The sequence below is a fragment of the Ailuropoda melanoleuca genome, chromosome 3, assembly GCF_002007445.2.
Source record: "Ailuropoda melanoleuca isolate Jingjing chromosome 3, ASM200744v2, whole genome shotgun sequence".
NCBI lineage: Eukaryota > Metazoa > Chordata > Mammalia > Carnivora > Ursidae > Ailuropoda > Ailuropoda melanoleuca.
Window position 1 is genome coordinate 22676111 of NC_048220.1, and position 22702 is coordinate 22698812.

The 22702-nt window shown below is 43.4% G+C and overlaps 1 protein-coding gene across 1 annotated transcript in view; it reads right to left on the reverse strand.

Moving 5' to 3' along the window:
- FSTL4 (follistatin like 4) overlaps positions 1-22702 on the reverse strand; it is a 602689-nt gene that overhangs the window by 439849 nt on the left and 140138 nt on the right. The gene's annotated exons all lie outside the window — the stretch shown is intronic.

A 22702-nucleotide genomic window follows, 5' to 3' on the forward strand; every position in this document is an offset into this window, starting at 1 on the left:
GAAGACACTAGGCTACAAAATAGAGATTCTAAGCCAAGGTGACCGGACTTGAGCACCCATGTTTTCACCAGCCCCCACGCCCTGGGGACAGTCCTCATACACCGGCACGCTGTCCAGTCAGTGGTTTTACCCATCCCTGGACTGCTCGGGATCACAAATGGTCATAGCCTGCAATCCCAGAGGCTTTCCAAGGATCATTTTGTTGGTGTCTCTAGGTGAAGTCTTCTTGCTATCATTTCTTCTAGACTTCTACTGATGGTGCTGGTCATATGGAAGGGACTTCTCCTAACCTGGCCTTCAGTCCTCCCAGTGCTGAGTGCAGAGCCATGGGGATTCCAGGCAAAGGAGAGAGAAGAGGAGAAAAATGGCACACATCCTTGAGGCAGAGTTCCTGGTGCAAGTGCAAAGGAATGAATCCACAGAGAAGCTGGGGCTCAGGCCCTTTCCAGGGGGAACACAGGAACACTGGCCCCATCTAGAGCTTCAGAGGGCTGTCTGGTATTCTCTCCAGAGGGAGAAGCCCAGGAGTCTTCTCTCTGGACACATGATGATCACGTCCCCTTGCCCTGTTCAGCCTCCTGCATGCGGTAACATATCCACAAACCTGCACCTCCACGCCTCCCCTCAGTCCTAAGCTGCAGAGCAGTGTTTCTAACTGGCCACCAACATCCATCCCCACCAGGTAACCCACAGACTTTACAAACCCAACAAGGTTCAAACTCGATTCACCATCTCTTCCCCACCCCCACCTCCTCCTGTTTCTTACTAATCTACATCTAGTCTGGAACCAGGCTCCAGACCCCAGAAACTCCCTCTCTCCTCCCTCAGTGATCAGGCCCAACCCTTCCTCCCCACAATGGCTACCTGTGTTCAGGATCTCAGCACTGCTTGTCTCTTCAGGTCTCATCTGCCTGAGGCTAAGCCAGAGCCTCCAACAGGCCTCCTGCCTCCAGCCTCTAGCTACCCGGGTCCAACCACACATTTAGCCAGAGTCAAGTGCAACCCTCCGTCAAATTGCTGCCCAGCTCCAAGGCCGTCATGCCCGCCCATACCCCCAATACAAGATGCTTTCTAACCACGCCATCTTGTTGTCCGACAAGAGGTACATCATGACGGACTCTTCAAAGACCTTTCAAGAATGGTGTTAAGAGTCACTTACTGAACAAATGTGCCTTGAGAATCTACTGTGAGCCAGGCCATTTTCTAGAAGCTACGCACAGAGTGGCCAATTACACAATGAGTCCTTATGTTTGTGGACAAAGGGCTCTATTGAGGGAGACTGTGAGCAAAGGTTGAGCAAAGTGAATGGAGTATAGTATCAGACAGTGATGTGTTGCTAGGAGGATTAAAAGCATGAACCAATGTGTTACACTCAGAACACAGCCTGGCATGTAGTAAGCACTCAATAAATGTTATCTGGTAAACTCTGAACACCCCAACAGAAGTAGCTCTTGGCCTCAGTACTCTGATTACTTCTCATTCTCCAGACGTGAAAATAGAGCACAAGAACCCAAGTTCACAAAATGATTGAGCAGTGGGTCCAGGCTTTTAGCCCTGGCAACGTGACCCCAGGATCTACCCTCCTACCCACTGTGCTATGCCACTTCTCCAGGAGACCTGGTGGAGTTGGTGCTGTGTTAGTTTGGGTTCTCCTGGAAGCAGGACCGAGACAAAGATTTATCAGCAGGTGGTTTAAGAGGTGATTCCGGGGAGCCCTGGTCAGGGGGTGGGAAAGTGAAACAGAGAAGGGAAGGCAGCCTCGAATAGGTGTGTCATCAAGAAGCCAGCAAGCCCTGTGTGTCGATGGAACCCTATCCTGCTTGGCCCTTTGGGATCCAGTGTAAAACTCATTGCCTCCAAATCTCCTTCCCATCCAAAGGGCTGATGGTATTTCTACACCACGTCCCCTCTCACTGGTGGAGGGCTGCTTTCAAGGGCATTAATTCTCTGGCATTCTGACTTGCATTTGCACAAGCAGAGAAACTACCTGGTCAAGATGTAACTGCTGGCAGGTTGAAGTCAGACTCCATGCAAAGAAGTGTGCAGGCCCAAGGGGATGTGTTGAAGGCACCAATGGTAGCTGCTAGAGCATTCAAGGCAGAGGGGACCCCTGTGAGAGGGCTAGCAGGTGAGAGCAGCCTGTGGGCTCAAGCAGCAAAGGAGCCATGGCTAGGACTCACCCAAGCAGTGTGGTGAGACTAGCAGCCAGAGGGGGTGTTAAGGTAGACCAGGTAGGGACACATGGATCATGACACTGAGCCGGCATTTCAATCTAAATATGATGAGGATGCCATGAAGCTCCAGCACAGGAGAGTGACTTTATGTCTTTAAGACATCATTACGGTCACTGGGTGGAAAATAACCTGAGGGGACAAGAAAAGAAGAAGGAAGATCAATTAGGAGGCTGGGATAGTAGTTCAGGTGACAGATAAGATAGCTTGGACTGGAGTGGCATTTTACTTGTATGTGTGTGTGTGCCATACCGTGTTTTTTTTTAATTCCAGTAGAGTTAACATAGAGTGTTATATTAGTTTCAGGTGTACCATCTAGTGATTCACCNTGTTTTTTTTTTTTTTAATTCCAGTAGAGTTAACATAGAGTGTTATATTAGTTTCAGGTGTACCATCTAGTGATTCACCCATTCCATACATCACCCAGGGCTCATCACGACAAGGATACCCCTTAATCCCCATCATCTATTTCACCCATCCCACGACCCACCTCCCCTCTGATGACTATCAGTTTGTTCTCTAGAGTTGAGAGTCTGTTTCTTGGTTTCTCTCTCTCACTGTCTCCTTTGCTCATTTGCTTTGTTTCTTAAATTCCACATATGTGTGGAATCATATGGTGTTTTTCTTCTCTGACTTATTTCATTTAGCATTATACTCACAGGGTGGCATTTTAATTGGGTTTGGATTCAGACTACAGTTTGAATTTACAGTTGATAAAGATTAGCAATGGAATGGTCCTGGGGTATGAGTGAAAGCGAAGAGTCATTTATTGAGATGGAAAGATTAGGGGAGACACGAGTTCAGAGCAGTGGGTGGGGAATCCAGAAGTCAGTTTTGGACATTTAATAGTTGTCTATTAGNGTTGGATTCAGACTACAGTTTGAATTTACAGTTGATAAAGAATAGCAATGGAATGGTCCTGGGGTATGAGTGAAAGAGAAGAGTCGGAGACACGAGTTCAGAGCAGTGGGTGGGGAATCCAGAAGTCAGTTTTGGACATTTAATAGTTGTCTATTAGTGGCCTACTGGATCCATGAGTCTAGGGCTCGATGGAGAATTTGGTTGAGTCTGCTATGCTGTGACCACACCACCTATCCTTGCCTCTCCAGTGCTCCAAGCCTTCAGGAGAGCCCATCTGGGACACCTTGGGCAGTGACCCGTGTGTATGTGGTGTAGAGGGCTGGCCCAGCCTGGAAGAGGGAGGGTGGATGCAGGAGCACCGTGGGGGGTGGAAAGGTATCAAGATTGGAACTCTGAGCCTGAGTGGTCTGGAGAAATATTAGCTCCCAGCAATAGTGGGGTGCACCCAGGACACCGTCTTCAAGGGGATAGACAGGAGATTTTTTTCTCTTTTCTTTGGGTCCTCAGAGCACAAAGCTGAATGAGTCATATTTTTCAATTCAATACATACAACCTTCGCTGGTCCATGCAGGGCTCGTGGGTTTTGTTTGGTTTTTTTATTATCTCCCCTCATATAGGGACTGTCTCTAACATATTTACTAATGCCACGAGACATGTGGGTGTCCAAAAAAACACGTCACTTTGTTTTATGTATGTTTGTTTTGATAATTCTAAATGTGACTTCATTCTTCTTTACTCAACACCATGTGAAGATCTATTTGCATTACCACATAAAAATCTAGTTTATTTTTACCAATTACTGTGAAGTGGGTTTTTTTTAAAAAAACAAATGTATAGACCTTACATTTTTTTCTATTCTCCTAAAGAGACATACCTGGGCTCCCTCAAACTCCTTCACAAACTATGCTGTAAGAAATAGCGTCAAAGAAAAATAAGTTGTTAGTAGATATCCTTTAAGACTGGAAATTTTCCTTTTAGATTTTCTCAGAGTATTTTTTTAAATGAAGAGATGGTGAACATTATCAAACGTTTCACATGCATCTACTGAAATGATCATGAGATTTTTCTCCTTTATTCCATTAATACAGTAAATCACATTGATAGATTTTCTGAAGCCTAAACTGTCTTGAATTCCTAGGATAAACTCAATTTAAACGGCATGTGTTTTAAAAAATAAACCATTACCTCTAATTAGCTAATATAGTTAGGATCTTCACATGGATGTTTATGGTGAAATTGGCCTCTCATTTTCCCAAATTGCTTTCATCCAGTTTTGGAGTCAAGCTCACAGTGATCTGATAAAATTATGTGAACAGTTTTCCTTCTATTCCTGTCTTTTTGTAGCAACTTTATAAGATTGGGATTATCTCTTCCCTGAAAAGTTAATCATAGCTGTAAAACGATCTGAAGGTGGAGTTTTTTTGAAAGGAGGAGGACGATCCCATTTCAGTTTCTTTAAAGGTTACAGTTCTAAGATCTTGGGCCACTTTTAGCACTTTTGCCTTTTTCAGCAATATTATGTAGTTCATCAGAGTATCCAATTTATTAGCACATAACTATACATATATTCTTTCACTTATATTTTGTTTATTCACATTTTCTCCTTCCTTTCCCTCTCCTATCAATCTTGCCAGAGGCGAATCTATTTCATCAGTCTTTCTAAAGAACACTTTCAGTTTTGTTCATTTCCTATTTGTTTTTGTTCTCTAGATTTATTTATTCCTGCCTGTTCACTTTTTTATGTACTTCCTTCTTGTTTATTTGGGTTTACCCTGTTTCTCTCTTGAATGTTCTAAGTTGAAAGCTTAACTCTCNTCTTTAAAGGTTACAGTTCTAAGATCTTGGGCCACTTTTAGCACTTTTGCCTTTTTCAGCAATGTTATGTAGCTCATCAGAGTATCCAATTTATTAGCACATAACTATACATATATTCTTTGACTTATATTTTGTTTATTCACATTTTCTCCTTCCTTTCCCTCTCCTATCAATCTTGCCAGAGGCGAATCTATTTCATCAGTCTTTCTAAAGAACACTTTCAGTTTTGTTCATTTCCTATTTGTTTTTGTTCTCTAGATTTATTTATTCCTGCCTGTTCACTTTTTTACGTACTTCCTTCTTGTTTATTTGGGTTTACCCTGTTTCTCTCTTGAATGTTCTAAGTTGAAAGCTTAACTCTCGTTTTCATTCTTTCCTACTTCTACAGTATTTAAAGCTATAAATCTACCTCCAAGTAAATTTGAATATGATCCACAAAATTTGATGTGTGGTGTTTTCATTGCCATTCACCTCTAAGTATTTAAAAGTTTCTCTTCGATTACTTGTACAGCCCAGTGATATTTGGTAGTATTTTTCAGATGTCTAGACATAAAGGATTTTTCAATTTAATTGTATCATGATCAGTAATTGTGTTGGGTATATGATGTTGATTTCTTTACATTTACTAAAGCTTCTTTTGTGGCCTAGCACATAAACTGTGCCTGTTCCATGCGTATATGAAAACATTTTGTTTCTTGGAGATAGATTGGAACAAACTGCATTACTATAATCTTCTATCTTTGCCTATTTTTATATACTTCAACTACTCGTGGTGGAGAGGATGTATTAAAATCTTCAACTATGTTTTTTGATTTATTATTTTTCATCCTACATCTGTCAGTTGTTGCTTTATGTATTCTGACTTTATATTATATGGGACATATATGTTCATATTCACTATATTTCTTGATGTATTATTTATTTTACCAATATATGACATCTTTATTTTCCCCTTCTAATATTTGATGTCTTCAATTATTATTTCTTTGATATTACAATGTTTATCAGGGCTAATTTTGGTAAATCTTTTTCTATCTAACCTTTCTGTATATTTTTGTTTTTAGTATGTATCTTACAGGCAATACATTGCTTGATTTTATCTTTTTAATTTCATTAGAGAGTCTTTCTTTATACTTTGGTTAATTAAGTTTTAACTATTTACATTTATTGTAATTCCTCTTACATTAATATTTATTTCTGCCTTTTTTAATACTTCTAAATTTCCATACCTGCTTCCCCCCCCTTTACTTTGGTATATTCTGCTGGATGGATGTAATTTTCTTCAGCTGGTTTGGAAGTTATACATTCTGTTTTTATTGTCCTAGTAGTTGTTCCTAAGTTATTAAAAACAGTTCTATCAATTTCTTAAGCTATCAATATATATTTTTGTCCTCCAGAGAAAGAATTTCAGAGAAATAGACACACAAAACCAAACCAAAGACACAGAGAGAAGGAAGGGTACAAGGAAGGAAATAATTGAGGGAGCAAGAGGTCAGCAAGGAACAGGGGGGAAAAAAGAGAGAGAAAGAGAGTGAGAAAAACAGATAAAATTCACAAAAGAAGTGAGCATCTGAGGAAATAAAGCCAGGAGTCCTACACACCCAATGTGCTCAAATTTGGAGAGCAAGAAAAACTTTAGGGTTCATTTGCTCCTTGCAAATGAAATGTTCCCAGAGCATTTCTTTCTTCCCTTGCTTGGGAAAGCATTACAGATAATTTCATAATTATTTACTAAGTAGTCACTGTGTTCTAGGCCTTCTTTTGGTCTTGAGGACAAAGCCGTGACAAGTAGACCATCTCCTGGCACTCTTAGATTCAGGGTCAAGACAAATAGTTTAAAAAGCAATGACAAGGCAAACCATTAAAGATTCTTAACTCTCAGAAACAAACTGAGGGTTGCTGGAGGGGAGGGGGTGACTGGGTGATGGGCATTAAGGAGGGCACTTGACGTAATGAGCACTGGGTGTTATATGCAAAGGATGAGTCACTAAATTTCTACTCCTGAAACTAATAATACATTATATGTTAACTAACTTGAATTTAAGTAAAACTTAGAGAACAGGGGACATACAGAGCACCTCAAACATTCAGCAAGGGGAATCATCCCATCTGAAGTGATGTCTAAGCTGAGGTTGGAAGGCTCTAAACTCCTCTGCCAGTGGGCGCCAAGGGCAGAGATTGGCCTTCACCGCTGTCGGCACTGCTCTTCTGCATCCTCTGAGTCAAGATGTGGTCAAGGCCACAGGGCTTGCACTCGGCACGGAGCCAGGTATCTACAAACAGCCCATTTTCTCTCAGTGCATAAGCCCACAATTCACACGGTCCCCACCTGTCCCGTCTCCCAGGCCATGTCCGCGGGTGAGTGCAAACTGATGTCAATGTGATCACTTGGTTCCTAAGGCCTCCCACTTCTCCACTTCACCTGCCTACATACTTGCTCACTCTCTTAATTTTCTCTTATGCACAATTGCACTCACTAATTCAGATGGATCAAAGAAGGAGTCTGAGTGGGGAAATCCTTGAAGGGAAAAAAAGCAGTTATTGTTGTTTCCAAGGAGCTACAGTCAATCCAGTGAGGCCCAGCTCCGATGCAATCCATACTGGCTTTAAGGGATAGAAACAGAACAGAAATGGTAGAAGAGGTTACGAGCTTCTGCTCTGGAGACAATCACCTGTGTTCAAAGCCGGATTTGACCACTTACTGTCACTGTGACCTTTGGAAGAAAGCTGAGTGCTCCGAGCTTCCGTTTCCTCATTTGTAAAGACATCAGCAATAGCTTCCCAAGGTGGGGAAGACAGAACAACACCTTGCTTGTCACATGCTTAGCTCAGAGCCTGGTACTTAACAAGGGCTCAAAAAAGTAGTTGCTTAGTATTAGTGTGAGGATAACTAATAGTATTAGTACTGGCATTAGCATTAGCATTGACGCTACTCTTATAGCCCAGCTTGGGAGTACTAACAAAAGAGAGAGCATCACTATTTTCTCTGGTGAGAATACATGGAAAGTGGTTTCCGATGGATGCATAATACTTCATCTATGCTATGTATTCATCATGTCCTAGAATGGGTTTCAACAAAATACAAAGCTCTGATTCCCAAAGACAACTTTGCAATTAAGTAAGTGGATAATAACAGGTTCTTTATGGACTCCTATGCTATCCTGAAGTTTGCACCAGTTGCTTCATTTAAAAAGCCAAGATATCTGGTCACATTCTTATTAACTTGTCCTTGTATATTCATTAATTCATTCAACAAATATTGATTGGATGCCTAGCAGAGAGGCATTTTGCAAAGTAGGTATTCAATCAATATTTGTTGAATGTAAAAAACAATTGTGTCACCAAAATCCAACGTCTTGAGTTTTACTGTGCCTCACCTATGAAACACATTAGCTGATCAATAGCCAAGAAATATGTACTTTTTGAGGGTTGCTTTAGAAAATTCACATTCCATTTAAACTTCACAGATTTCTCAAAAGGTGGGGGCAAAAACCAAATTCTTTGCAGAGTGCAATGCTGTAAACAGATAAGCTCACTAAATAATCATTTACATTCCTAAACCGTGAGCATTTCTCTTTTCCATCTAATCCTCAATTTTTACATACTTTACTTTTTCATTTACAGGGGAAACGCTCAGCAGTGATATTATTATTTGCCAAATCACTGTCAGTATTTTCCCTCTGTGGCTAATCACTTCTGAGTTGAACAAAGTCAGGTTAGAATCTGAATTTGTCTAACTTTTCTCCAGATCAGACACCCTTGAAGACATGTACCATGGAGGGAGTTAGAAATATGACAGCCCATTGTCCCTTCTAAAATGCTTCCCTAAAAAAAACCTATAGGTTGACAAGTTTAATTACTCTTGATTTTTATGCCTGCCTTTTCAAAATACTAAAATCTTCAAGCTATGAACAATGTTAGTGTTTTAAAGCACAGAGACAGGAGGGAGAGGCAAAAGCTCGGGTTATGCCAATCATGGTCCCAGAGCCCCTGGGATGCCCACAAGGCTGGGCCAGGAGAGCCTCATGGGGTCACAGGTCATGCTCCACATACTGGCCACAGGGGCATGTGTCACTCTCCTGCCCTTACCTCAACGGCTTATGTATTTAACTGTATGCATCAAGGAGGCCTTGTCGCATTGTGCAAACCAAAAATATAAAACGAGACAATTCTTTATGATCATGAGTACATGTAAGCAAAAGATACCCACGGGCTGAGTTGAGGGGGAAAAAGCCAATCTCAAAGGCTTACATACCTTATGATTTCGTTGATAGAGCATTCTCAAAGTGACAAAATTATAGTGATAGAGAACAGGTCAGAGGTTGCCAGGGGTTAGGGCTGGGGGAAGGATGTGATTATTATGAGGTAAGGTGAGGGTTTCTTTGAGGGGGCAGAACAGGTTTGTGGTGAGTTACTCAACCTACACGTGTGACAAAATATGGAACTGCACACGCACAGGCACACACACGCACGCACGCGTGCAAATACAGGGATGCTGGTAAAATCCCAGTAAGGTCTATAACTGAGTTAAAAAGTATTGCGTCAACCCCGTTTTTCCAGTTTCGACGCTGCACTATGGTAGCATAACTACCATGGCCAGAGCTGCCGTACGAAGGGTGCATGCAGACTCTAAGGCACTAGGTTTGCAAATGCTTGTGGGCCTTCAACTATTTTTTTTTTAATTTGAAGGATATCAATACCTTTCACCAGTACCCTTCCATGGGGCCCAGAGAACAGCTTCGTAACTTGAAAACGGAAGTGTTAACACAGGCCTTGCCTATATTACTGACAGNGGAGCCAGGTATCTACAAACAGCCCATTTTCTCTCAGTGCATAAGCCCACAATTCACACGGTCCCCACCTGTCCCGTCTCCCAGGCCATGTCCGCGGGTGAGTGCAAACTGATGTCAATGTGATCACTTGGTTCCTAAGGCCTCCCACTTCTCCACTTCACCTGCCTACATACTTGCTCACTCTCTTAATTTTCTCTTATGCACAATTGCACTCACTAATTCAGATGGATCAAAGAAGGAGTCTGAGTGGGGAAATCCTTGAAGGGAAAAAAAGCAGTTATTGTTGTTTCCAAGGAGCTACAGTCAATCCAGTGAGGCCCAGCTCCGATGCAATCCATACTGGCTTTAAGGGATAGAAACAGAACAGAAATGGTAGAAGAGGTTACGAGCTTCTGCTCTGGAGACAATCACCTGTGTTCAAAGCCGGATTTGACCACTTACTGTCACTGTGACCTTTGGAAGAAAGCTGAGTGCTCCGAGCTTCCGTTTCCTCATTTGTAAAGACATCAGCAATAGCTTCCCAAGGTGGGGAAGACAGAACAACACCTTGCTTGTCACATGCTTAGCTCAGAGCCTGGTACTTAACAAGGGCTCAAAAAAGTAGTTGCTTAGTATTAGTGTGAGGATAACTAATAGTATTAGTACTGGCATTAGCATTAGCATTGACGCTACTCTTATAGCCCAGCTTGGGAGTACTAACAAAAGAGAGAGCATCACTATTTTCTCTGGTGAGAATACATGGAAAGTGGTTTCCGATGGATGCATAATACTTCATCTATGCTATGTATTCATCATGTCCTAGAATGGGTTTCAACAAAATACAAAGCCTCTGATTCCCAAAGACAACTTTGCAATTAAGTAAGTGGATAATAACAGGTTCTTTATGGACTCCTATGCTATCCTGAAGTTTGCACCAGTTGCTTCATTTAAAAAGCCAAGATATCTGGTCACATTCTTATTAACTTGTCCTTGTATATTCATTAATTCATTCAACAAATATTGATTGGATGCCTAGCAGAGAGGCATTTTGCAAAGTAGGTATTCAATCAATATTTGTTGAATGTAAAAAACAATTGTGTCACCAAAATCCAACGTCTTGAGTTTTACTGTGCCTCACCTATGAAACACATTAGCTGATCAATAGCCAAGAAATATGTACTTTTTGAGGGTTGCTTTAGAAAATTCACATTCCATTTAAACTTCACAGATTTCTCAAAAGGTGGGGGCAAAAACCAAATTCTTTGCAGAGTGCAATGCTGTAAACAGATAAGCTCACTAAATAATCATTTACATTCCTAAACCGTGAGCATTTCTCTTTTCCATCTAATCCTCAATTTTTACATACTTTACTTTTTCATTTACAGGGGAAACGCTCAGCAGTGATATTATTATTTGCCAAATCACTGTCAGTATTTTCCCTCTGTGGCTAATCACTTCTGAGTTGAACAAAGTCAGGTTAGAATCTGAATTTGTCTAACTTTTCTCCAGATCAGACACCCTTGAAGACATGTACCATGGAGGGAGTTAGAAATATGACAGCCCATTGTCCCTTCTAAAATGCTTCCCTAAAAAAAACCTATAGGTTGACAAGTTTAATTACTCTTGATTTTTATGCCTGCCTTTTCAAAATACTAAAATCTTCAAGCTATGAACAATGTTAGTGTTTTAAAGCACAGAGACAGGAGGGAGAGGCAAAAGCTCGGGTTATGCCAATCATGGTCCCAGAGCCCCTGGGATGCCCACAAGGCTGGGCCAGGAGAGCCTCATGGGGTCACAGGTCATGCTCCACATACTGGCCACAGGGGCATGTGTCACTCTCCTGCCCTTACCTCAACGGCTTATGTATTTAACTGTATGCATCAAGGAGGCCTTGTCGCATTGTGCAAACCAAAAATATAAAACGAGACAATTCTTTATGATCATGAGTACATGTAAGCAAAAGATACCCACGGGCTGAGTTGAGGGGGAAAAAGCCAATCTCAAAGGCTTACATACCTTATGATTTCGTTGATAGAGCATTCTCAAAGTGACAAAATTATAGTGATAGAGAACAGGTCAGAGGTTGCCAGGGGTTAGGGCTGGGGGAAGGATGTGATTATTATGAGGTAAGGTGAGGGTTTCTTTGAGGGGGCAGAACAGGTTTGTGGTGAGTTACTCAACCTACACGTGTGACAAAATATGGAACTGCACACGCACAGGCACACACACGCACGCACGCGTGCAAATACAGGGATGCTGGTAAAATCCCAGTAAGGTCTATAACTGAGTTAAAAAGTATTGCGTCAACCCCGTTTTTCCAGTTTCGACGCTGCACTATGGTAGCATAACTACCATGGCCAGAGCTGCCGTACGAAGGGTGCATGCAGACTCTAAGGCACTAGGTTTGCAAATGCTTGTGGGCCTTCAACTATTTTTTTTTTAATTTGAAGGATATCAATACCTTTCACCAGTACCCTTCCATGGGGCCCAGAGAACAGCTTCGTAACTTGAAAACGGAAGTGTTAACACAGGCCTTGCCTATATTACTGACAGCAGGAGGAAAGCAGGGGTAGCTGTCACAAACGTGGTGTTCGTGGCACGGCCTGCCTTCCTGCCGTGCTCGAACAAGGGAGGAGGTGGGTCAGAAAGGGCCGTTTTCCAGGGACCTGGCTCCAGGAGAGAGAAGTTTGAGCAATGAGACTGTTACAGCCAGAAGTGCTCTATCACCTGCTGTGGGCAAGGTGTAAGCAGAGGGGGGCAGCCAGGACAGATGTAAGCAGAGGGGGTCTCACCAGGCCCCGTAACAGCTGACACAAGCCAGGGAGGCCATGCAGGAGGTGAGGCGTCTGGAAGCCAGGTTGTGTTTCTGCATAATGCTGGAGCTCAACCTGCAGAGAAGGTGTGTGGAGCCATGTGTCTGTGTGGGGAGACGTGGCCTGGCTGCCGGGAGCAGATATCTGCAGGGCCAATGTGAACGAGACTCAACTCACACTGTATCATTCCTGAGGGCAGGTCTTACATCTGTAGGTAGAAGCTAGATGAAAGCATTTTTCAACTCAGTATAAAGAATTGTCCAGCACACCTGCTTTTGTCAGGTAAGACGTTCCCAGACACTGGAGATAGCTGAACGTAGATCAATGACCATCTGTCCAGAAGGCTATCAGGGGTCCCAATCAAGGGCACCCCCATCCCACTCCGAGAAGACGATACCGACAACGAGGACAGTGGAGGTGGGGGACCTTGCTATTTTCATCAGAGTGCAGCCCCCTCCTTTATTTTTTTAAGATCTATTTATTTATTTGAGAGAGAGAGAGAAAGAACGAGAGGGGGGCAAAGCAAGAAGGAGAGAGAGAACCTCAAGCAGACTCTTCGCTGAGCGTGGAGCCCACCACCGTCACGGGGCTCAATCCCACAACCCTGAGACCATGACCTGAGCTGAAATCAAGAACCAGATGCTAAACCGACTGAGACTCCTGGGCGCCCCAGCCCCCTCCCTTTTTAATTTTTAACTCCATTAGCATGTATCTGCTTCCCTGAGTCCATTAACCCTTCTGGGGTTCATCGTGTCCGCAAATAAATCTTACCTCCTCAGCAGATCTTTAGGCCTCTTGTTAAGAGACATAGGCTCCACTGCTCCCTCAGCCCCCGTGGAGCTGGCACGAGGTGGGTGCGACAGAGAAGCTCTGGAAACATGGGAAGCCGAGTGAATGATGGCTGTGGCATGCCCAAGGCAAGAAGCCAGCCTGGGTGCCCGCTTCAAGTCCTCCTGCACTGAGAGGCCATATATTTTATGACCTCAGAGTGCTTCCTGGCACAGACTCCCCCCAATGGTGATCCATTTCTCTTTTGCAGCTTTGTCAGTGTTTGGGTTTTCTACTTAGTTCTCAATGAACTAGCTATCATAGTTATAGCTCCCTAGGAAATGCCAACCAGTAACTCTGTCAGAGTTTTTATTTGCTTGGACGGATCATTTTATTTCAGCAAGGTGTTTTATTAGCTTAGAGAGTCATGAATCACTTCACAGGTAGATGAAAGATGACCTGATACCCACAATTTTATATGAGATGTTGTTCTTTCTATGGAAGATCCTGTCTCCTTGATTAGGGATTGAGACCAACCCAATTTCATGCAAATGACGAAAACCAAATGGCATCAGCATACCCATGCATCTGCCTGGCCAGAGCTAGGAGGCTGCTCCAGCACCCACCCGGTTACCAACACTCAGAAAATCTTGTCATCAACACACAGTGTTGCAATGGCCCCAGACAGTCTCCTGTGAGGCTCCTCTCTGAGGCATGTGTCCTCTTGGACCCAAACCACGCTACTGACTCCTTGAAGTGCAACAGTGGCTTTCAGAAAGGAATTTTATTAGTTAGGATAGGCTCTGCTATGCTGCAGTAACGCCTGAACCCAACAAAAGTTATTTCTCATTCTCATCAGGGTGCCAACGAGGTAGGGCAGGCCACATTCCATGGTGACTCAGAAATCAACCGTATCCCATTCCATGTTGTCACAGCAGGAAGAGGAGAAGGAATAAAGACTTTCTCCTTCCTTCTTCTCTTCCCTTTTTCCTTTCCCCTTCCCTCCTTCCTCCTTCCTTCCTTTTTTATTAAGACTTTATTTTTTCAGAACAGTTTTAGGTTCACAGCAAAATTGAAGGGAAGATATAGAGATTTCCAATATATCCCCTGCCTCCTATACACATATAATTTCCCCATTACCAACATCCCCCATCAGAGTGGTACCTTTGTTACAATTGAGGAACCTACACGGACACATCACAATCACCCCCAGTCCATAGCTTACACTGGGGCTCACTCTCGATATTGTACATTCTGTGCGTTTGGACGAATGCATCACGACATGTATCTGTCATTAGGGTATCACACCGAGTAGTCTCACCACCCTAAAAATCCTCTGGTGCTCCACCCCCTTATCTCTCCACGCCCTCCCCACAACCACAGGCAGCCACTGATCATTTTACTGTCTCCATAGTTTTGCCTTTTCTGGAATGTCATATGCTGGGATCATATAGTATATAATATTTTCAGATTTCAGTAATATGCATTTAAGCTTCTTCCATGCCTTTGCATGGCTTGATAGCTCATTTCGTGTTAGTGCTGAATAATATTCTATTGCCTGGACGTACCACAGTTTATATATTCATTCACCTACTAAAGGACATCTTGGCGGCTTCCAAGTTTTGGCAATTATGGATAAAGCTTCTATAACAACCTGTGTGCAGGTTTTTGTGTGGACATAAGCTTTCATCTCCTTTGGGTAACTACCAAGGAGCGTGATTGCTGGGTTGAATGGTTAAGAATATGTTTGGTTTGGGATGCCTGGGTGGCTCAGTCAGTTAAGCATCTGCCTTCAGCTCAGGTCATGATCCCAGGTCTTGGGTTTGAGTCCTGCATCAGTCTCCCTGCTCAGCGGGGAGCCTGCTTGTCCCTCTGCCTGGTGCTCCCCCTGCTTGTGCTCTCTCTGACAAATAAATGAAATCTTAAAAAAAAAAAAAAAGAATATGTTCAATTTTATAAGAAACCACCAAACCATTCTACATGTTGTATTTCTCACCAATTAAAAAAAAGGAATAGCTTATAAGATCTAACACAATCTCATCTGCAAGTGAACCAGCCAAGTTGCTCAGATATTATATTACACTATTATGAAACTCATGTTATGGCATCTTCAATGTAAAGAATGCTATTGGCGAGCAAAACTCTTTCCAAATCCTGTTTTAATTAGAAAATTGATGGAAAATATAGAATCGCATCCCCATAACTACTTTTAAAAAATGTATTTGGAAGCCTTGAAAATACTGAATTATAAAAGAAATTGAACTTCAATATTTTTCTTCTATTTTATTGTTCTCTAGTCCCTGAAAGCCTCCAACATTGTGTTTCTATAGCTCTGAATAGGATGTATTTCCCCCTTAAAATCTGTAGGTATTCTAATTATATGTAAATCAGTTTACAGAAATAAATATCCATGGTTAAGGGATATTTAAAATGTTAAAAGCTTCTTCTCAACTGTTCACTGTTCAAAGAAGGAAGGGGGAAAAAAGCCTATTTCCAGAACCCTGGTAGCTCTAAGCACCATTTTCCCTTTTCATGACTGCACGGAAGAAACTTCTAGTGCAATGCTCTGTTCTCCCAGGCTGTTCCCCTCTCTGAAACACCTCAAGTGGGGATCACAGTTTGAATCTGATTTTGAAGCAATTCCATGCTAATTTCCCTTCCTTAACAGTGAAAACTTTTTTCCCTTTTATTCAGAATCAAAACACACAACAGCACAAAGAAACTGAACAGAATTTAAGAAAGTTGTTCCTGCACTGAAAACCATCTCTTTCATGCTGTCCTTCCCTCGCTGAAAACACAGCTACAGTTGTATGTTTAAAAAAACAGCATTTCCCTGGCATCTGAATTCTGATCTATTGTAATCCCCTGCCCATAAAGACCCTCAAAGTGCTGGCGATTCCCAAATTCCTATCTCCACCCCTGAGTTCTCAACTCACAGAGCCAACTCCCTATTTGCTGTCCGCACTTGGCTATCTCCTAGGCATTGCAAACTGAGTGTGTCCAAAACCTAATTCCGGATCGACTGCAGGCCTGCCCCTCCCTAACTCCTCGGTCTCAACAAAGGGCAGCATCGTGCTTCTGGTTCCACAGGGCAAAGGCCTTGCTGCATCCCTTGACTGTGTTCTTCCTCTCACATTCCACTTCCAACCCATCAGCTAAGCTCTGTTGGCCCCACCTTCAAACTATGTCCAGAATGTAACCATCTGTTACCCCTTCCACCATTCTGACCCTAGTCCAAGCCACCACCATCGCTTGCCTAAATTTTTAAACTTGATCTTAGTCAAAAGGAGGAGAATTTAGGCTATACCTGTCTAAATTTGTCATGAACTTCTTCCTGAGACTGACCTTGTCCTCTTATAGTTTCACTTTAACACCACAACCAGATGGTCCTAGTAAAACATAAAGAGGATCGTGACTCATTAGCGCTCTAAATGCCTATGTTTTCCCATATCACCCAGCCTCAAAGCAAAGTCCCTAAAATGGCCCATAAAACTCTCTTCAACCTCATCCCCTACCACTCTCCCTGACTCACCTTCAGCTGAATGAGTAAGTACACCAGGCCTGTTTCCACCCCAGGACCTTTGCACTGGCTATTCCTCTGCTTGGAGAGCTCTTGCCCAGCCATCTGCAAGGCTCTCTCACTTCACAAAGTCTCTGCTCCAGCATCATCCTGAATACTTATAGGTCTAACATCCTCACTCCCAGCCCTGGTCCCTTTCCTGCTGCATCTTTCCTCATATTACTCATTCTCATCTGACATACTTTCCACTGTACTTGTTTCTTATCTTTTTTTTCCTAGTAGAATATAAACCGGGGGTGTGGGGGGGGCAGAGATCTTTATCTGTTTTGCTCACTGCTTGTCCATTCACTTAGAATGGTGCCTGTCACACAGTAGATACTTAATTAATATTTGTTGAATGAACAAACAAAATTCTATTCATTGTGAATCACGACGCCCAGATTAGTCAGAGACTCATTTCACCTTCCATGCCTGACATCTCCTCTCACTTCCATACTTGTGGTGAGTAAACCAATGACTGGCCAAGAGGCTCCTTGTACCAGCACTAGCCAAACTTGTCCGAACTTGATCGACCTAACATTAAGGAAGATTTTCAACACCTGAATATATTTATGGGCTGCATGCTACATACTGGAATTTACTCCTAGCTGGGCTCACTGCCCTGGGTCAGTCACTGCCAGGACTTTTATGGACCAGGGTGGGGGTCAACACAAGCCTATCCCACCAGGGATGGACGTACCCCCTGGAAGACCACTCATCCCGTGGGAAGGTAGGGCTGCACGAGTCAGAGGGTAGGAGTGATTCTGAATAGAGGCATGTGGATACCATGGAAATCAGACCTTCTCCAATTCCTTTGCTGACCAGGAGACGGTTGTAACTCACGATGCCGATCTGTTTCACTAACTGCTGGCTTACCTGGACCTGCAGCCAAGGGCATGAGGGAGACAGAAGCAACTTCCTCCTCTGCCACACGTGCCATGCAGCTCCATCTCTGTCTCGGCAAGCTGCAGGCAAGCTCAGCAAGCTGCGGGCATGAAATAATCTATAAGCCCTAGAGGTACACCCAGGGACCCGCCAAAATAGGCAGGAAAGGCCAAAAACCCAAGAGGGCAGGAGTGTGCGAGACATTCTGACGTTTGGGTTTTGCTAACATGACTTGATGAGCAGCTAACGACTCACTGCGCCCTGGGGTACTCGGGCCCCTTGTGGGTGACATCTCCAGCTCCAACTGAGTCCCACATGCTCGGCCTTGTGGCATCAGCAAGCTGGAGAGGAGGCTGTGATTCTTGCGGGGGGGAGGGGGTGGTGTCAGTAGACACTAAAGCAAATGAGCATGAGCCCATCCTCTTAGACAGGTCCCCCCAAATCCGAAGATGTAATGAAATCTAACTATATATGTCACAAACAGAAAGGGCAAGAAATGTTTCTAAGATTCATTTGCTCTTATAAAATGACATCTAGAAAGAAAATGAATCAGATGAAAAGCAAAAGGCAAATTATGACATTAAAAATTCATTCCCATTTAACAAATTTGCTATTAGCATCACAATTCAGGATATTTTAATAATTAGAGTCTCACATAGGTGACAAAATTGGATGCCTCGTTGATAGGATTTCAGCAGCACCAGAAATATCCCTTTTCCAAAATTGCTTCTTCAACAGCCTAAGGTCACTCACTAGGGTGGGACACCATTGACCCTTCCCAGCATCCTCTTCTAAATACGAATTTCACCGGGGGGGGGGGGGGGGGGGTGCAATTAGCCACTTAGGCCCAGTTCTTCCTGGTAAGTGGGTGGGGCAAAAGAAGGCCCCAAATCAGAGACTGAGTGTGGGAAGTGAGGCTCCAGGCAGCCACCTTGCAACCAAGAGTCTTATTCCCCCGGAGTGCTTCTTCACAGCCTGGCCTGTTCCTACTGAAAACAAAAGTGCTCAGGAGGACTATGCTTTTGTGATTTCACAGGGCAGCTGGCAGAAAGGTGTGACAGTCCTGCCATGGTCTGCGGTCAGGAAGGGCTGGAGTGGGTCCTGTCCTCTGAGCAGCTCCCCCCAACAGCACCGGCCTGGGGCCTCCCTTGAGCGAGGCTCCTAAAAAGCCTCTGCAAGATGTAAAGGATCTTGTTATTATGTTATCTCAAATACCCACCCTCACACTGTGATACCAAACCAAGTCCAGAAGAGATCATCCCCAGCTCAAGCAATAATTCTGAGGATCTGATTTCACCAGTTTTTCTCCAGAAAGCTCGGGTATTCCCAGGACTAGAGCCCCACCCTCTCCACGCTCCAGGCTGACCTCCCTGTTACACCCATAAGGATTCAGAAGTGCTAGGCTGAGCTTCTCTGCTCTCAGTTAAGAGTCACCAAAAGCTTTCCATTGACCTCCAGATAAAGGCATACTTCCAGTCCCGGTATTTCCAGTTGCACAAGACCTGGGTCCAGTCCATTCTGAGGCTTCCTCCTCACTGCAGCCCACGAGGTCCCAATGTTTCAGCTACACACAGCTCCCAAGATGCCCATGCATGGAGGAAGGCCCTATGTGCTCCCCTCAGCCAGGCACCCCCTCTCCATCTCAGGTCCCTAGTCACTGGAGCTACAGTTTAAGTCCCGCTCCCGAAGGATGGGATGTAAATAGAAGAAGGGGATGGGGATAGAGTAAGTTAAAATGCAGCAAAGGCTGGTATTTACTGCGATTTGAATGTTTTCCTTTAATAACCACTCCTCATACCATTGCAAGCTTTTGGTTATTTCCCAGAGTTCAGAAAGAGTTAATTCTGACAATTTTTTTTTACCACTGTTCTCATTGCTTTTATGGAGAAGTACATCTCCAGGAGTCCCTATCAAGAAGTGCTCTTGTCAGTGAATTGAGTTTTGACAAAAGTGTGAAGGCAATCCATCAGGTAAGGGGTAGTCTGCCCACAAATGGGCTGGAACAATTGTATATCCACATGCAATTATTCAACCAATAAAAATAAAAAGAACTTTGGTCCATATCTTGCATCATACAAAACAATTTAGGCCAAGTGGATCACAGACCTATAAATGCAACACCTAAAGCTACAAAATTTCTAGTAGAAAACATAGCACAAGATCTCCATGACCATGGGTAAAGATGGTAGATACAATGGTAAACATATGACCCTTAAAAGAACAAATTGACAAACTGGACTCCATCAAAATTAAGTGCCTCTGTTCTTCTAAAACACTATTAAAAGAATTAAAAGACAAGGCACAGATTGGGAGGAAACGTGGAAATCACCTATCTGATAAAGAACTTGTATCCACAATGTATAAAGAAGTGTCAATACAAACTCAAACAATTCCACTTAAAAATGGGCAAAAATTTGACCAGACGTTTCCTGGAAGAAGGTACATGCAATTAAGCATTTGAAAAAATAGTCAACATCTTTAGTCACTAGGGAAATGCAAATCTAAACCGCCATGAGACACATTACACACCCACAGCGTGTCCAAAATTTACGAGACTGCCATACAGAGTGTCAGGGATGATGAAGACCCCCTGGAAGTCTCTGGCTACAGTGAGGAGTGTTAAATTATACAATACTATATACCTAGCATGTGTCCCACCCACTCCACTCCTGGGTACTTAACCACGAGAAATAAAAAGCTTGTATTGTGAATATTCACTGCAGCTTTATAGGTAACAGCCCCAAACTGGACCCAACCAGAATATGTGTCACCAGATGACTGGATGAACCAATGTTGCTCCATCTATGTAATGGAATACTACTCAGCGATAAAAAGGAATAAAGTATTGATAAATGCAGCAATAGGGATGATCTCAAAATAAATATGCTAAGCAAAAGAATTTAAACAAAACAAAAACCTATACAAACTATACGATTCCTTTTACAGGAGAGCCTAGCAGAGGCAACCGTATTTTATTTGTTCAATGCGAACTAGCCTCCGGTGGCAGAGAGCAGAAAGTAGTGGCCCAGGATGGGGCGGGGGGTGAGGGGGAAGTGATACAAAAGGCCCCCAAAACGTTTTGGGGTATGACACACATTCATTATCTCGATTGTGGTAATGATGTCACAGGCACACACATATGTCAAAACTGAGATTTTAAATATGTGCACTGGGTTGGATGTCAAGTATTCCCCAGCAAAGCTGTGAAAAATAATGAAGCTTGAGGCCGTTGTTCAAATCAGTGTGCAGCTCTAAGATGGCTTGTTATGACATGTGAAAGAATAAGCACACTTCCCAGTAGGGTTCTCCAGATGAACAAATGGGCTTTAGGATGCTTAAAGGCAAGATCCTACAGAAGCCTAATCTCAACATAGCAGTAACTCTAGAGAGACTGGGAGACACTGAAATAATTGTGAGTGTGGCTTCCGAGAGTGAAGGGGGCTATCATGAAATATACAGAAACGCCATGGTGTTGCTAACATGAGTTGTTCTGTAAAGCGCGGTCAGCAGGGGCCAAAAGGAAGCCAGGCTATTCCGAATGCAAAAAACAGCATCTGGATCCTTGACCTTCTATGCCAGCGGACAGGCTGAGAAAACTACTCCGGAACCAACACAGTCCATTTCCTACCAAGTAGCTATGGAGAGTGATGGCCAAGGAAGCACGCCTCAGAGCACAGAGCCAAGGGCCCAGATGGTGGAGCTGAGAGCTGTGGGTAACAATGAACTGGGGCAGCATTTCCACAGAGCAGAACCATGGCCTCATCAAGGAACACTCCTGCCCAGAAGGATTTCAGGATTATTGTGGACTAGTGGCTAGTCTGTTTCAAACAGGAATATTCCTGGCTATTACATCATGCTGCTTTGCTGTCCCTGTTTCATCACCAACAGTTAGGTATGTGGGAGACAGATCACTTGTGTTTTTTGCTCATTAGGTCTCCAGATCAAAAGTGTTACCTCTGGGTTTTATGTAGGTTACCAGATCCTGGATTTTAAGCATTATGACATAACTGGGGAACACAGGGAATGAGTATATTTTGCATATAAAAGGGATGCGAATAATTTTGCCCAGAGGGCAGACTGAGAATCTACTGATTGCACAAATGGCCCCAGCTCTGTGTCCACAAGCTTTTCAGTGTGCCTTCACTGCTCCATCCAGCAAGATGTAGAAGCTATCTCCAGACCCTTTCAATCTGGGTCAACTTCCTGAACTTTCTTTGCTGGCTGACAGCATGTAGAAGACGTGATTGTATGCTAATTCCAAGCCTCAGCTTCGAGACTCCTTCTATTCTTTTGCTCTCTTTCTTGGTTGCCTCACTGCACCATGAGAATAAGCCTGGGCTAGCCTGCTAAAGAATGAAAGACAGCTGACAGACAACCTCCAGAAACAGTCACCGGGATGACCTAGAGTTAATCACACAAAATGCAGAGAGCCCAGCCAACACCTGAAAATCTGTCCAAGTGAACCCCGTCTAAACCGTCAAACTGGGAGCTAAATGAGTACTTGTGTAAGCCACCACTGTTTGTTTGTTACACAGCACTAGGTAACTGAGACACATGCATCATCTTTTTAAATCCTCACAACCCCCAAAGAGATGGGTGCTGTTATTAGCCATATTTGAGATGGTACTAAAATACACAGATAAAACTAAGGTTGAGAGCAAGTTTCCTGACTAAGGTCATACAGATATTGCAAATGGCTTTTTAGCCATCAGAGCGCTGGGCCAATGTTCCATTTCTCCTTCCAGGCCTTTGGTGGGACTGCAGTCTTGGGACCTGAGCTGGACAATAAAACTCAGGTGGAAGTAACGTGTGTCACTTCCAGGAGAGAGACCATAAAAGAAATGCATGATTGGCCACCTTCCTTCCCTCTTGCCTCAGTACCCAACAATGCACTGAGTAGAGAATGCCCCTCTAGTCGAGGTCCTGTGATTTGGAGGACAGCCCCCAGCCCCAGTGGACATTACACAAGATAATGAAATAAACCTTTTCTGGGGTTAA